The sequence below is a fragment of the Alligator mississippiensis genome, chromosome 15 (genome assembly GCF_030867095.1).
Source record: "Alligator mississippiensis isolate rAllMis1 chromosome 15, rAllMis1, whole genome shotgun sequence".
Lineage (NCBI taxonomy): Eukaryota > Metazoa > Chordata > Crocodylia > Alligatoridae > Alligator > Alligator mississippiensis.
In genome coordinates, this window is record NC_081838.1 from 14,063,706 (window position 1) to 14,081,244 (window position 17,539).

The 17,539-nt window shown below is 48.5% G+C and overlaps 1 long non-coding RNA gene across 1 annotated transcript; it reads left to right on the plus strand.

Annotated features, from left to right (window-relative positions):
- Positions 1 to 9,078: 9,078 nt before the first annotated feature.
- On the plus strand, positions 9,079 to 11,689 carry LOC132245649 (uncharacterized). The gene is made up of 2 exons (XR_009457352.1): positions 9,079 to 9,285; positions 11,007 to 11,689. It is a non-coding gene; the product is annotated as an uncharacterized LOC132245649 (long non-coding RNA).
- The last annotated feature ends 5,850 nt before the right edge of the window (positions 11,690 to 17,539 follow it).

Genomic DNA, 17,539 nt, shown 5'->3' on the forward strand with positions numbered 1-17,539 from the left:
CAGGCATAATTTCAGCTGTGACAGGAACCTCTCAGGTCGCTGCTCAGATTTTGCTGGAGCTGGGGAGCCTCTCCTGCTGGCCACAGCCTCTCGTAGGGGATCGTGGAGCCCAGTGGGGAGCCTCCCCTGCTAGCCACATGCCATGCTGCTGAGGACCCCAGGGCTGCCTATAGGTCCCACTGCTTCAGGGTCTTCTGGGGCAACTGCTCCCACCCCACTGGCTTAGCTCTTGCCAGCTCCTTCCTTGTGGTTAGTCACTGGCCTCTTCTCTGAGTCAGCCACGCTGCCCCTATTATCCCCCTCCAGGTGACCTACAGGGCCAATCAGGGGACATGGAGGGTGATTCTCTGGGGCCTGATTGGTGAGGAAAGGGAATCCCAAGTCCTCCAATCATCTTTTACCCCTTCAAAACCCCTCGGCCAAATCATTACCAGATTGGTGAGGAAAGGGAATCCCAAGTTCTCCAATCATCTTTTGCCCTTTCAAAACCCCTGGACTAGGTCATTACCAGCCAGCCCATCACACTTGCATATCTACTCTGTGATATTGTAGGACATTAAGGGGTACTAAAGAACTGAAGAAGCTTTCAAAGAAAAGGCAGGAATCTGGCAGACACATGGGAGTCTGGGATGCTTATTATTATTTTTCACTAAGGATTGGGGGTTTGAATCATTGAGATTGGCAAATTTCGCACCCAGCTTTTAGCTTAGTTGTGTACAGAAGAAATTGCACAGTGCATCCTTTCCGAGTTTTCTTCCTGCTTTCAGACGCAAGTGCTACTTGGCATTATTGGGGACAGGACAAAAGATTAACAGCATTGCTTTTCTGTTTGATTGATGTTTTGTGTGTGTGATTGGAAATATCAGCTGCAGCTTTTCAGCTGCTTAGAGTTAGTGAAATTCCTTTGAAACCAGCTGCTAGTTTTGGTGTTTTCATGCCATAAATTGTGCCTCTATTTCCATGTATTCAGTAGCAAACGTACTGGCTCACAGGCAGTCAATGACAAAGAATTTTACTAACATGCCCCTACCCGGCTTGCATGAAACGTTTTCCAGAATAGATGGGAAGTGGCACTCTTCCCCAAAACAAGGGCTGGCTTCCCCACTTTCAGTAAGTGCTTCGAGAAGAAGGGGGCTGGAAAGGGCCTGGGCAGCAGAGCAGGTATAGGGGACTGGAGCAAGGGACAGAGAAGGAGAGCTGGGACCCAACATGTGACCAGAAGCAAAGGGATTTGGTCATCACATCCATGATCCATCACTTTTTGTAAGTTGGCCTTTCTATGGCTGTCATTGCAGCCATGAATAAGGCTGGACTCTTACTGCACTGCACGTTCTGCATTGCTCATGGTCTTCCCCTTCTCTTTGTTTCTTTTGCTGCAGAGGGTGGGTGGCAGTCATTAGGAAGCCAACAGGTTTGGCATTTCAAGGACATTTGAAACACTAATGGCCAACGTAAAACCCTTCTACACAACTGGGGCTGTGTCAAGTGGTTTGCAATGGCTTGCAAGTGGACTCTAAGGAAGCAGAGGTTTCCTTTTAAATGACAGCATGTCATGAAGAAGCCTTAATGCTTATCAAACATCTTGTTGTGCTGGAGGCAAACCTGAAACACATCAGGGAGCAGTGGAAACATGATGCATCTGCAGTTCTGATTGGATCATAGGTCTAAACCTGGTGCAACTCTCATGGAAATCTGGTAGGGAACCAGGGACTGGGGGATGGAGCAAGGAAATGCTGACCATAGACCTTCTTTCTGCCTCCTCCCACACACACAATAAGGGGTTAGCCCCCTCTCTCCATGGGCCCTGCTTACCTCCGGCTGTGCTGGGGGTCAGCGGGGGGCTCCGCGGCTGCTGGAGGGTCTCTGGGGGGCTTTGGAGGAGCGGGGGCGCAGCAGGCTTTCACCCGCGCGTCTCTCGCTGCTCCCGCGTCCTACTTCGCCCAGCCCCCCAGGGAGCCACGTGACTGGAGCTGCGCGAACAAGCTGCGCAAACAGGCGCGCTTCTCTGCCGGCACGTGAGTTAGCGTGGAGTTCGTGTGGGAGGGCGCACGGGAGGGCCCCAGACCCTGCCTGCACACCCCAGAGGGTAGACAGCCCCAGCCATGGCCAGCCTACCAGAGGCATGACATGGATGGGCATGCGCCGCACCCCGAGGGTCCCCTCGGGCTCCGCGGCCCCCCCGCCCGGCACCTCAGAGACGGCCACCCAGACGGAGCCCCTGGTTCCGGGCTCCACACAGACGAAGCCCCTGGCTCTCGGCTGCGGGGGCTGCCTGTCCCTTTTTCAGGCTCTGGGGCCTGGGAGCATGGCGACCTCCCCTTGCGGGGTCTGCTCCCTTTTGGGGTCTCTGGCACGCCAGCTGGAGGAGCTCCAGGCCACAGTCCAGAGACTGCGTGCCATCAGGGACTGCGAGCAGGAGATAGACTCCTACTGCCAGGCCCTTCTCCCCCGGGAGGCAGAGGGTAGATCGCAGTCTCCCTCCAGGCCAAAGGAGGACTCTGGGACCTCCTGCTGTGTCCAGCCAGGGGCATGGACCAAGGTGGTCAAGGGCCCTAAGGCCCGCCGCACCAAGGCCCCTCCCCCGCCACAACTGAGCAACAGGTATGCACCTCTTGCTGCCCCAGCAGAGCCTGCTGAGTTGCCGGCTCCCGCAGGCAACATGGACCCAACTGCAGCTCCCCCCTGCTGTTCCCAAGACAAAATGTAGGGTGTTTGTTGTGGGAGACTCTCTCCTGAGGGAGACTGGGGGGGCAATCTGCCACTCCGACCCCTTAGCCCGGGAAGTCTGCTGCTTCCTGGAGGCCCGCATCCGGGACAGTGCGGAGAGGATCCCAGAGCTCCTCAAACCCACAGACCACTATCCCATGCTCCTAATTCATGTGGGCACCAATGACACGACTCGGAGTGCTCCCAGACGGGTCATGAGGCACTACAGGGATTTGGGAGAGGGGCTAAAGGGTCTTGGGGCACAGGTGGTGATCTCGTCGATCCTCCCAGTCTCAGGCTATGGGCTGAGGAGGGAGAGGAGGATCCACATGGTCAACCAAAGACTGCAGCGCTGGTGTCGTTGGGAAGGCTTTGGCTTTCATGACCACAGCCCACTCTTTGGTGAGAGAGGTAGCAAGCTGCTGGGAAGAGATGCCCTCCACCTCTCTCCCCTAGGGAGGAGGCTCTTCTCAGCCAGACTGGCTGACCTGCTCCACCGGGCTTTAAAGTAATCCTGCTGGGGGACAGGGGCACTACTGCCACTGCTGGCCCGCTGAGCAATCCTTGCAAAGCCAGCAGGTCAAGGCACCCCTGTCCCAGCCCTGGCAAAATCTGTGGGCAAGGAAGGAGCCCCCCAGGGGGCACTTGCTTGCCTGTACACAAATGCCGGAAGCTTGGGAATAAGCAGGAGGAACTCATCCTCCTGCTCAATGCAAATAATTATGATGTCATAGGGATAACGGAGACCTGGTGGGACTCCACCCATGACTGGACCACGGGTATAGATGGCTATACCCTGTACAGGAGGGATCGTGTAGAGAAAAGGGGTGGGGGTGTAGCTCTCTATGTCAAGGAAAGCTACGCATCCCTGCAAGCTGATATTGGTGACCAGGGTGGACGGCTGGAGACCCTCTGGGTTAAAATCCATGGGGAACACAGCACAGGGGACACAATGGTGGGAGTCTACTACAGACCTCCCACCGAAAGTCCTGAGCTTGACCAGGAGTTTGCCCGGGAACTGGCTGAGGCCGCATGCTCCAGGACCATGGTTGTCATGGGTGACTTCAATTATCTGGACATCTCGTGGGAGGAAAGCTCAGCAAAATCTGAGCGGTCGCAGAGCTTCCTCTCGTGCGTGGATGACCTCTACCTGACTCAAGAGTTCTATGGGCCAACGAGAGGCAAAGCACTGCTCAACCTGGTGCTGGCTACTGGGGATGACCTAGTCAGCGACCTAGTGATCGATGGGAAGCTGGGTGACAGCAACCATGAGCTGATCACCTTCACCATCTGCCGAAAAGCTGGCACGTCAGTCAGCAACACGGAAGTCCTTGACTTCAGGAAAGCCGACTTTGACAAGCTCAGGAGACTTGTCAGTGAGGCCCTAAGGGACCATGACCATGGAGAAAGGGGAGTTCAAGAAGAGTGGTTGCTCCTCAAGGGAGCGATCCTCAATGCACAAACTAAGTCTATTCCATCTCGGAGGAAAGGCAGCAAGAAGGCAGAACAGCCCCCCTGGCTCTCCAGGGACCTAGCAGACCTCCTGAGGCTAAAAAGAAAGGCCTACAAAGGATGGAGGGTGGGAGTCACCTCCAAGGAGGATTATTCTGCACTGGTCCGGTCCTGTAGGGAGCAGACCAGGAAAGCCAAGGCTGCAACTGAACTCCAACTAGCTTTGAGCATCAAGGACAATAAAAAGTCCTTTTTCAGATATGTGGGGAGCCGTAGGAAAAGCAGGGGCAACGTTGGACCCCTGCTGAACCAGATGGGACAACTGACAACTGACGGCCAGGAAAAAGCCAACCTATTAAATAGGTACTTTGCGTCGGTCTTTCATCAGTCCCATGGGACGCCCATGCCCGCTACGGGACAGGGAAGTCCGGGTGAGGGTGATCCCCTGCCCTCCACTGATGCTGACTTCGTGAAGGAACATCTTGAGAAGCTGGATACCTTCAAGTCAGCTGGCCCTGACAATCTTCACCCCAGGGTACTCAAGGAGCTGGCGAGCATAATAGCCCAGCCTCTAGCGCAGATCTTTGAAAACTCTTGGCGCTCTGGTGTAGTGCCCGAAGACTGGAAGAAGGCCAATGTGGTGCCTATCTTCAAGAAAGGGAGGAAAGTGCATCTGGCTAACTATAGGCCCATTAGCCTGACTTCTATCCCAGGGAAGATCTTAGAAAAGTTTATCAAAGAGGCCATCCTTAATGGACTGGCTGATGCCAACATCTTAAGGGATAGCCAGCACGGGTTTGTTGCGGGTAGGTCTTGCTTGACCAATCTCATTTCCTTCTATGACCAGGTGACCTATCACCTGGACAAGGGAGAAGCGATTGATGTCATATATCTTGACTTCAAAAAAGCCTTTGACCTGGTTTCCCATAATCACCTCTTAGAGAAACTGGCCAATTGTCACCTTGGGTCCTCCATGATCCACTGGCTGGAAAACTGGCTCCGGGGTCAGACCCAGAGGGTAGTAATTGATGGAAGTCACTCATCGTGGTGTCCTGTGACCAGTGGGGTCCCTCAAGGCTCTGTCCTTGGACCCATACTGTTCAACATCTTCATTAATGATGTGGACAATGGAGTCAGAAGTGGACTGGCCAAGTTCGCCGATGACACCAAACTTTGGGGAAAAGTATCCACACCAGAAGACAGGAGGGTGATCCAGTCTGACCTGGACAGGCTCAGCAAGTGGACAGATGAGAATCTGATGGTGTTCAACGCCGATAAATGCAAGGTTCTCCACCTTGGGAAGAAAAACCCGCAGCATCTTTATAGGCTCGGCAGTGCTATGCTGGCTAACACTATGCAAGAAAGAGACTTGGGGGTCATCATTGACCACAAGATGAACATGAGCCTGCAATGCGATGCTGCGGCTAGGAAAGCGACCAAAACACTGGCTTGCATCCATAGATGCTTCTCAAGCAAATCCCGGGACGTCATTCTCCCCTTGTACTTGGCCTTAGTGAGGCCGCAGCTGGAGTACTGCGTCCAGTTTTGGGCTCCACAATTCAAAAAGGATGTGGAGAAGCTTGAGAGAGTCCAGAGAAGAGCCACGCGCATGATCAGAGGTCAGGGAAGCAGACCCTACGATGACAGGCTGAGAGCCCTGGGGATCTTTAGCCTGGAGAAGTGCAGGCTCAGGGGTGATCTGATGGCCACCTGCAAGTTTATCAGGGGTGACCACCAGTATCTGGGGGAACGTTTGTTCACCAGATCACCCCTAGGGATGACGACTAGGTCGAATGGTTATAAACTACTACAAGACCGTTTCAGGCTGGACATAAGGAAGAATTTCTTTACTGTCCAAGCCCCCAAGGTCTGGAACAGCCTGCAACTGGAGGTCGTTCAAGCGCCTTCATTGAACACCTTCAAGAGCAAACTGGATGCTTATCTTGCTGGGATCCTATGACCCCAGCTGACTTCCTGCCCTTTGGGCAGGGGGCTGGACTTGATGATAATCCGAGGTCCCTTCCAGCCCTAACGTCTATGAAATCTATAAAATCTCTGCTTCTTTCCTATTAGTGTTGCTGTATGTGTAATACATGTGCAAATACCTGCTGGATTCCTTCACAGGGTCAGTGGCTGGATTAATTGGGATTGGAAGGAAATTTGGATTTGATGAACTTGAACCTGAGGACATTCAGGAGTTGATCGATTCCAACAGGAAGGAATTGAGCAATCGAACAGCAAATTGAATGAGCAATTTGACCTCATTCAAATCAGACAGCAGAGATGCCGTGATGAGGAGGAAGATATTTGACCAACAAGGACCTTAACCAGCAAAGGCATGGCTGAAGCTTTCAAACATCTCGAAGCTTTTCTTTCCTACTTTGATGACAATTACCCTGACATGCCGCACAGTTCTGCAGTTGCAAGAGGAGTTAACAATGAAGTCAGTTGTTACAGGATGCTTTACGATGATGAAAAGAAACCCAAAGTGCAGCTATCAATGTATTCCTTCTTCAGGAAGTGCACAAGTCCGGCTTCAACCCCTACAGCCCCACATCAAAAAAATCCTCAGCCAACGCATTTTAAAATCCCCCGAACTGGCACGAACCCTGACAGCCCTGATCCGGAGTGCTGAAGGGAGCAAAAAGTGAAAGTGCATCTGTGCATAGAGTTCATTACTTTATTTTGTAATTTTATACATTATTTCAAAGCTCAAAATCTTAAATAAAGTATTTACATACTATTAGATGTTTGAATTAATTGATTTTATAATACTAGTGGGGGATTTCAGTGATTTCATAGTACTAGCAGGGAGCTTCAGGAACAAATGATCTCTACTTACATTCATTCCCATGGGACAACTGGTTTTACTTAATGCTGTTTTGCTTAGTGCTCGGTTTTTCCCTAACCAATTAAGAGTGCTAGGGGGAAGTGTCTTTCTCTCTGTCTCTGTTTCAAGAGCCCTACAAGTTTATTTCTGTGCATGGTGATACCACCCACAGATATGGCCCATGAACTTTGAAAGAAAATTGTTTACAAAAAAGAGCGGGAAACCACCGCTTCTTTTACGTGCAAATTAAAAAGCCCTAATTTCCAAGGCTATAATTCATGACCTAATTAAGGTCTAAAAAGCAGTGAGTTTGATTTGCATTTTTAAAGTGTCTGTATTGCTACATACAGGAGTGTCTTCCAGTAGGAAAGTATGAACTTTGCAGTAATGTAATGATTTGGCCCTGTAACAGCTTTAATGAGTCTTAATGAGGTGCTTTGATATGCTAAATTCTGAGAATACGAGAATATCCACTGTCTGTGACTAGTCTTGTTTTCTAGGCGATGGCTGGGGATGGCTGTAGGAGAAAAGAAAGTGCGGGGTCTTAGGAGAACTCTGGTTTACAGCCTTGAAGATGTATGGGATGAATGTCCTCATGTTTATCCTTGCAGAGCCAAGTCAGGTGTTGCTCCTATGTTCAAAAGACCAAGCCTAGGAAGATATGCAAGAGAGAGAGAAAACCAATCCTGGTTGTGTGGACGCTGCAGAGGGAGAGGGGCAGGGGAGAGAAGAGGGTGGTTTTGTTCTGCTTCAATATTCTTCCCTTTAACATGGCCTCTGCTGCTGTAACACTCCTGAGACCTTCTGGATGGACCAATGATCTGTCCCGTGTGGCATTTCTTGTATTCCTAATGAGGTGAAGTGTGCTGAGATGACTGAGCTAATCTGAACACTGACCAGACTTGCTGTGTGGTGGGAGCCATGTTTTGCAAAGAGCTTCCCACCTTTTACAGAACAACACCCCAACAAAGTTGTCTAATTTCAGAGAGAAGAAGAATCTCTCTCTCTCTCTCTTGCTTTTTAAAGTGTACTTGATTGCTGTGTTAGGCGATAGCACCAGCAGAGCTGTCCTGTGAACTTTTAAAGAAAATTGTTAACAAAAAAGAGAGCGAATCCTGCCCCTCCTTTTTCAATGCAAATTGAAGGTCCCCGATTTCAAGACTATCATTCATGACCTAATTAAGGCCTAGAAATGAGTGCGCTTGATCTACATTTTTAAAGTATCTGTATTGCTACATACAGGGGTTTCTTCCTGTAGGAAAGTATGAACATTGTAGGGATGTAGTGATTTGACCCTGTAAGAGATTTAATGAGCGTTAATGAAGTGCTTTTAGTTCCCAAGTTCTGAGAACAAGCGAATAACCGGTGCCCTCTTCTCTGTTCAACTAAGTAGTGGCACACTGAGGTGGAGGTCACTTTATTGGCAGTAAATGATTTTAGACACCCCATAGTCCTGACTGCTCCATGTGCAACTTGCAACCGACTGAGTGAGGCCTGTGAGATTGTGTTCAAGATCACTTTGGTGGTCTGCCCGCTTCATTAACATCTGGTATTTTGGGCTTCTAAATGTATCATGAACAAGATTATAATTATTTCAGAGCAATGCCCATGTTTGGCTTTCATGCTTCTTGGTTTTCTGGGCCCAGCTTCTTCTGGACCATCTTCTGAAGTACCCCGTGACCGCAGGCATCATGTTGCCATCTCCTTTCACTTCACCTATTTGTGCAGGAAGAGGAGAAATCTGCTGAGGAAAAAGCCAGTGTGGACATTTCTTATCTGCTAGTGGAGATGGCACATGGATAAGTTCAGTAGATAGTACAAAGTGGAAAGCTTTGTTATAAGAGGTTACAGGTTGCTCAAATGAAAAAATATATATATATACTTCTACTCTGCAGTTGACAGTTCCTAAAAAATCAAATCTTAATGGGAAAGTCCACTCACCTTAAAACATCGCAAACTCTGATTGTCAGCAATTTTGACCCTCCCCTCCCAGTGTCACCTCTCTGAAGTCATCTCCATAAGACCAGGAATGTAGTTGGCCAAGACATTTTTTGAATGGAAAACTTGGAATGTGCACATGGTATACCAGGAAGCAGACAACAGATACTGATCATGAAAAAAACAAGGAAAACAATTGTTTCAATTAAAGGCGTGACATCCACAACAGAACGTTTTGCATCTGATGAGCAAAAACAAGGGTGTTTCAGATGCAGCAAGCAGTGTAAGAAGCTATATAAAAGGACTTGCAAACCAGTGCTCTCTACTTGCCTTTTTCGTTCTACTCTGTAGGAAATCAGGTAAGTCCAATTCACCTCAATCTCTTTTAACTATGGGGATACTGGGTTAAACAATCTTTTAACATTAGGACTGAATCTTGTACATATACTCTAGGATATTTTAGGGTACTAACGGGTACTAAAGAACTGTAGAAGCTTTCAAAGAAAAGGCAGGAATTTGAAAGAAACATGGGAATTTGGGATGCTTGTTGTTATTTTTCTCACTAAAAGTTTTTGTGATTTAATCATTTTGACTGAAAAACATCACAACCAGCTTTTAACTTAGTTGTGTACAGAAGACATTCCACAGGGCATCCTTTCCATATTATCTGCCTGCTTTCGGAAGCAAGAGCTACTCGGTATTATTGGAGAAGGGATAAATGATGAAGAGAATCACTTGACCTGCTGGGTTTTGTGTGTGTGATTAGAAATATCAAGTACAAATTCTCAGATGCTCAGAGTCACTGAAATTGCTTTGAAACCAACTGCTAGCTCTGCCATTTTCCTCCCAGAAGACCCATTTTCTTATGTATTCCTTGCTGACCCACAAGGGGTCAATGTCTAAACATTTTCCTCACATGCCCCTACCCCAGCCTGCATGAAACATTTTCCAAACTTGATGTGAAGTGGCAATTTTCCCTGAAATGAAGGCTGGGTTCCCCCATGTCAGTAAGGGCTTTGAGGGTAAGGGGGCTGGAGAGGGGCTGGTTGCAGAGAGGCTTAAGGAGGCTGCAGCAAGGGACAGAGAAAAACTGGTACCCAGTTGGCCTTTCTATGACTGTCATTGCAACCAGCAATAAGGTTTGACTCTTAATGCACTTAGACCTCCTGTATTGCTCAGGGTGTTTCCCTTATTAATGTTGCTTTCATTGCAGTTGGCGGGTGGCAAGTATTAGGGAGCCCACAGCTGAAGTCGGTATTTCAAGGGCATCTGGGACACTAATGGCCTGAGTGCAAGAGGGACGCAGCTGAGGTGATGCTGTGCCATGTTTTGTGCAAAGTGTAGAAGTGCAAAGTCAGGAGTGACAAGCCAAATCCCGAGTCTGATATCCAGGGCATCCTTAGCTCAGTTGCAGAGACTCATGCTCCTTCAATCCAAACCAGGCAGCATGTGCAGCCTTTGCAAATCCCACAGGATATGGAATAATATCCAACATCCTTTCTTCCCAACTGGGGTGATTCCCTGCAGCCCAGACTTTGCCCAGGATTGTCGGAGCCATAACTGCAAACTGCCTAAACACAAATTCTCCTGCAGTGCAACAAGCATAAGGGGTGTAATCCACCTTCACCCCCCAGATCTCAGCAGTAGGAGACGGAAAGAGGAAGACTTGGGTTCTGGGTCCTGAAGTGAATGCACGTTCCCCACGTCCCAGGACTGTGCCTGCACCATCGGGCCAGGGGCTGCCTAGGCCTGGACTAAAGGCTCCCTCCCTCACTCCTGCTGCAGCTGCCCCACGCAGCCCTGGAGCCTGCTTTCCAGCTAGCATTTTGCAGGCATAGGAAGACTTCAAAGTTGTTGTTTGGGGGAGAAGGTGAGGGCAAGTGGAGCATGGAGAAAAGGTGGAGGAAAGGAGAGCAGCAACACAGGCAGAAAGGAGGACTGAGGTCTGCATTTCCCTGCTCCATCCCCCAGTCTGTGGGTCCCTGCCAGATTTCCTTCCGAGTTGCAGCCAGGTTTTGACCCTTGAGTCTTTAAGAACTGCAGATGTGTCATGTTTCCCCTGCTCCCTGCTGTGTTTCAGGTTCGCCTCCAGCACAGCAAGATGTTTGACAGCCTGGACATGATTGAAGACCTGCATTACCCGGGCCAGCTTGACTGTAGACCCCCCTACCCAGGAAGGCGATATTGGTGTTGCTGCTATGACCGATACGGATGCCTAGTTTGGCAGGGCCCATGCTGTTATCCAGGCCCCTGGTGTCGCCGTTAGGAACAGCTCTGGAAGGTGGTGGCAATGCTGAATCCAGCTCAAACATCCACTGTCCTGGGGGGAAAGAAGAAATGAAAAGCAAGATACAGATTCACGGCTCACCTGAAGGACATGGCTTTGAGCAGTGCTAAGCACTCAGCACCTCCGTTGTGATGGGCTTCACATTGCTAGATGACTCCCTCCCCCACACATGTGTTTCCTACACCTCACTTTGCCACTCTAGGAACCTCAAATTCTCCGCACTGTTAAGCAGTACGACCTCTTCTTTCTGTGCTGCCATTTAAAAGGAAGCCTCATCCTCCTTATAGTCCATTTGTAATCCATTGCAGACCACTTGACACAGCCACAAAGGCGTACAAGAGGTTTGGTGTCAACAGGCCTAGAATCCCGGTTGTGGCCCCTTGGACAGTCTTGGGAATATTGGCTCTCTCTTCTGTATCCCTTCTGTGCCTTTACACGCAAGTTCTTCTGTGCATTAAAATCCCTTTGTAGCATAATATTTGCCTCCTGAGTTTTTTCCCCTCCATTTCTTATTTGCAAACCCACTGGTGAAATTCTTCCTGTGCAGACCCCCACACCCAGCATGACTCAATTCCCACTGAAGAGTCCTACACAGAGATAACATCAGGCCTGGAGCATGTCTGTGTGCCCTGGTCTGTCCTCCTACCCCAGATTGGGTGTTTGCTATTCTTGCTCAGATAGAGCACCTGGTCCTTTTCCACCAGGCCGCATGACTGATAATACCTCACCTGTGCTACATTTCAGAAACATAATCCCAGCCCTCAAATCCCTCCAGCCCTTCCCTGCTATACTATTAAAAACAGAAAGCATGTCTCCCTTCCAGTCACTGTACCCACCTAACCTGGTTTGGATGAAAGCTTGTCAATATTAAGACAAATCAATCCTAAACAGAACTGATCTGCAATCCCGGATTTGAAACAAGTCTCTATGAAGAAGAGGAAGCCCAGGGCCTGTCTACACCCCAGTGTGTACATGCAAATGGAGGCAATAGTGCCCAATCCCATTTCCCCAGAACTCATATTCGGAAGGTCTGTTTCCCTGGTACAGTGACACCTATTTTCTACTTTGGTAGACTAATGGAAACAGTTCCTAAACATGAGTATATATAAGCCAAGTCTACCCTTTATTTTTCTGCTCTGCATGCCTAGACTCTCTGTGTTCTCCACTTCTTATTCTTATGAACAATTTTGCTGCATGACTGTCTTCTGTGTCTGGTTTCTTTTTATCAGTCCTGTCCCTTGTTTCTACAACACCAACTTGCATGCCATCTGCCCAACAGGAATCTCTGATTTTGAGTGTCCCTGATTTGGGTCCAATTTGAATCTGAATCGTATAGGCCCCGTTTCACACAGCCCTACTTAGCAGTAGTATTGGCAGATAGCTTTCATGTGACTTTAACTGTGCAGTTGTTCATTACTAGTGCACTGTGGCATCGCGTCATGGTTCCTGCAACACAACGCCACTGTGCAGTAGTAATGCACTACTGCGCAGTCAGTATGTCATGAAGACAAGGAGTATTTAGCAGCTGCCAAGCTTATAAATCGGGAGCTTCGAGTGCTCATTATTTCAGACCTGTCAGCCTGTATAATTAGACCTATTTTCATATCATATTTGCCTGTCAAATTGGGAAAGTGAGTTCATTGACTAGGGAGGTGTCTCTGTTACCAGATCATTAAGAAGTTTATTCATCATTAGTTGTGTCCACATGAGACACTAAATGGATAGTAGATTAATTTGCCTGCACATTAGCACATCCCAGCAAAAGCCGTGCTAATGGGCTATTGCACAGCAGAACCACCATAGTGCACATTCGGGTGACTAAGAAGGCATGTGCCACTACTACTGTGGAGTAGAGCCTGTTACTACGCTTTGAGTTAGTACCTGTTACTGGAGGTACTAAACTAAATGTGTTGTAGCTATGGCACATTAATGTACATGTAGAGGTGCGCAGTTTGTCTTTTATGCTGCTGCTTCAAATGTATCTTTGACCCCTCTATCCTGAATGTCAAGGGGAGTGGTGTGTAGAGGAAGAGGAATGCCCTTGGTGGTGAAGAGAGAATGGCGGATGTGCAGCTCGGTTGTCTAAGTTGGGTTTTCTGTGAAAGTTCATAAGGGATGTAATCCTCCTGCTTCAGGGCACCACCCAGTAATAAGGCTAGGCCTACATCTGTGGCAGCGAGGGGAAATTATTTTTAGATTCAGATTATCCTATAATTATAATCCACAGGGCTTCTTACAACATTGCCTCAAGCACAAGGCATGAACACTTTCAGGATTACAGACCATATATTTTACAAGACATTACAACACCTTGACTCCCACTATCATGTGACTGGAGTTAATGAGTACTGTGTCTCATTTCCAAAATATGTCTGGTATGGGTAGGCCTGTAATAGGAAAGTGGAGGAGAACACGACAGTTATTCTAGCTATAGGCCGGCCGTGAGTGACTTTATGGTGAAGATGCAACAGGATTTCAGTTTAGGGTGTACTTATTCCAAAGACCCAAAGGCATGTGCAGCAAGATTGGTTTGCAGATTCAGTTTATGACATAAGCTAGCAAGACGGATCCATGTGCTAACAGTTCCTCTACATTACATATAAAAAAAAGATTGGCTAACAGATTTTTCCCAGGGCTAACCTGTAATTACTATATTTCTGCTGAAGCAGGCAAAACATCTGGAAATGAAGCGTTACGGACCAGTGGTAGTGGCTTGAAGGTTTCAGGGTCAGAAAGAGTTTTTTTGAGAGACAAAAAGTGTCCACACACTCAAAAAGTCAAGTTATCCTCTGGACATCCTAGAAAAAACAGTAGGGCAATCTAAAGGAAGGAGATCAAATTAACGCTTCCCTAACAAAGTGTTTTGATGATGAATTTTCTTTCACTTGTGGAAATTTAGGATGTGCCCTGGAGATGATGTATACAGGAGCTGAACTAGAAGTATGGCTTTGAAGCTTTCACCAAGACATATTTTATGGGGAATACCAACAGTATGAATCCAAGAACAAGCATTTAGTCCTGAAAGCCCTGGACAGAGGAGTCCTACAAGAGGACTTGAATTGTTCTTCTGTTCCACATGGAGTTTCCTGTTTTTCTGGGATCAGGAACCAGAACCTAGGGACCCCCCGCTCCAGCTTCTGTGCCTGAAGAGTGGGACCAAGGTCACCCATTGCCTGGGGGAATGCCTACCGCTGTTCATAAGGTGGGCACTAGCACCCTCCCTGCATGGGACATATCCTCAGAAGTAAAGTGAGGCAGTACGGAGGTGCCTTAGTGAACTGCAAGTCACGTGTGAAAGCACTTGAGATGGGTGGGAGTGAAGAAATGACACCGCTTTAGCATTTCTCTGGGTGATTTCTAAGTACTCATGGGCTGTCTAATTGGTTCCCAGGGCGGTGCCTACCATCTCCCCATTCTCTGCACACATACACTGAACCCCTCTTCACAGGCACCAGTGTCTCCGCATTGTCTGCATAAAGATCCTAAACCCATTCACACTGAACCACCCTGCTGGGATAAAGAGCCCAAGGTTTCAGTGATTGCCTCGCTATGCATTATGTAAAAGGGATATTTACATGTGCATTAATGTGCTTTGTTTTGTGCGCATTAAATTTAGTACCTGTCAGGTACTAATTTAATGGGCAGTAATAGCAGTACTGAACAGTATTGCCAGCACACATCTTTTAAGTGGCGCATTAATGCATCAGTGCGGCTTTGACCATTCTGTGCTAATGTGTACTAGAATAAGTGCAGAGGCAGCACAGGAAATCTTCCAAATCTGAGATATGGGGCAATGGCATCGGGCACTGCTGCCTCCAATGACATGAAGACTCAGGGATCCAGAACGGCCGGGGCTCATCCTTCTGCTTAAGATGCATTTGTCTTACTAGGAAAAGGCTTTCAATCAACCTAGGGTGGCAATAGCTGGAAAGATTTGAGGATTTCCATTATTTCTCTGGAATGTAGAGAGCGCAGTATTAACGGTGCCACTCGGAGCCCAGCTGGAAAGGTCCAGGTGCTGAAAACGAGAAACAATAGCAAAGCCCTCATGTGTGCTAGGAGGAAAGACCAGGACACACAGACATGTTCCAGGGCTGAATTTCATCTCTCTGTAGGACTACAGAGGAAATGGAGCCATGCTGGGTGTGGGCCTCTGTGCAGGAGAGAATTTCACCAGCACGTTTGCAAATAAGGAATGGAGGGAAAAAACCCAGGAGGGAAATATTATGCTGCACAGTAATTTTAATACAGTGAAGAACTTGAGTTATACAGATACAGAAGGGATCCTGGGGAGAGAGCAAATACTGCCAAAGATTTCCAAAGGGCCACAACCGTGATTCTATGCCTGGCCCATTTTGTACAAGGTGTGCTAATTTCTTTGCAGCTGCTGACTTTTACTTCTAAGCTGTTTCCATTGATTTATTTACAACTTTTCTCCCTGAATAATGTCACATGAGGAAAAGCACCAGGTAAGGAGGAGAATAAGCAGCTTCTACATGATAAAGTTTCTGTGGCCAAGATTTTAGTTAGAAGCAAAGAATAAAACAGCTTCTCTTTGTGTTGATACCAATTCCCTTTCACACCACTGTGGCTGTGTCACGTGGTCTGCAATGGGTGAGAAGTGGATTCTAGGGAAGCGGACGCTTCTATTTATATAACTGCACAGCATGAAGAGGCCTTAATGCTTAACATGCTTAATGCTTAATGTGGAGAATTCAAGGTTCCTGGAGTGACAAAGCTAGGCATAGGAAACACGTGTATAGGAGAGGGAGTTTTCTAGCAATGTGAAGCCCTCACTGTGAAGGTGCTGAGAGCTTAGCACTGCTCCAAGCCATGTCGTTCCTGTCAGCTGTGAATCTATATCTGGCTTTTGATACCTGTGTTGTTCCAAGTGCCGTGGATATTGAAGCTGGTTGTAGCATGGCCAGCAGCCTCCAGAGCTACCCTGATGCCACCACCAGGGGGGATGGACCAGCAGCAACCTTGCCAGACCAGCCTTCCGCATTGGTCACAGCAACAACACATATATCATGGTCTTCTACGCTGGTAGGGAAAACAGTCAGACTGGCCCTGGTAAGACAGGTCTTCGATTGCGTCCAGGCTGTCAAACATCTTGCTGTGCTGGAGGTGAACCTGAAACACAGCAGGGAGCAGAGGAAACATGACACGTCTGCAGTTCTTGTGGGATCAAGGGTCAAAACTTGTGTGCGACTCTCTCAGACATCTGGTAGGGACCCAGGGACCGGGAGATGCAGAGGACCTCTCTGTTATTGTCAGTGCTGTCCTTTCCTCCCCCTTGTCCTTTGCTGCCCTTGCCCTCAGCCTCCCCCTAAACAAAAGCTTCGAAGCCTTCTCAATGTCTTTCCCTTTTGGACAGCTGCAGCAGGGACAGGGGAGGGAGCCTTTAGTCCAGGCCTAGGCAGCCTCTGACCCGATGGCGCAGACACAGTCCTGGGATGTGGGGAACGTGCATTTACTTCAGGACCCAGAACCCAAGTCTTCCTCTTTCTGTCTCCTGCCACCGGGATCTGGGGGCAAAGGTGGATTCCACCTCTGAAATTTTTTGCAGTGCAGGAAGGACTATACTGTAGGCAGTTTCCAGTTATGGGTCCCACAATCCTGGGCAAAGACTGGGCCACAGGGAATTCCCCCAGTTGGGGAGAGAGGCGGGATGTTGGATATTGCTCCATATGCTGTGGGCTTTGGAAAGACTGAAGGATCATGCTGCCTGGTTTGGATTGGAGCAGCTTGAGTCCCTTCATTTGATCTAAGTGGGGCCAGGACACCTAGCCCAGGATTTGGCTTGTCACTCCTGACTGTGCACACCTACACTTTGCACAGGACATGGCACAGCATCGCCTCAGCTGGTCCCTCTTTCATTCTTGCCTTTAGTGTCCCAAATGCCCTTGAATTGCCAACCTCAGCTGTGGGCTCCCTAATGCCGGCCACCCGCCTACTGCAACAAAAGCAGCAAAAAGAAAGAAAGACCCTGAGCAAGGCAGAAGGTGCCGTGCAGTAAGAGCCAGACCTTAGTGATGGCTTTAAAGACAGTCATAGAAAGGCCAATATCAGGGATGTGATGACCTACTCCCTCTGCTTCTGGTCACATGTTGGGTCCCAGTTCTTCTTCTCTGTCCCTTGCTCCAGTCCCCTTAAGCTGCTTTGCTGACCAGTCCCACGCCAGCCGCCTTATCTGCTAATTTCTAATCGCACACACAAAAACCCAATGGATCAGAACAGCAATTCTGTTAATCTTTACGCCCCAGTATCACCAAGTACCACTTGCTTCTGAAAGGAGGAAGGACACTTGGAAAGGGTGCACTGTG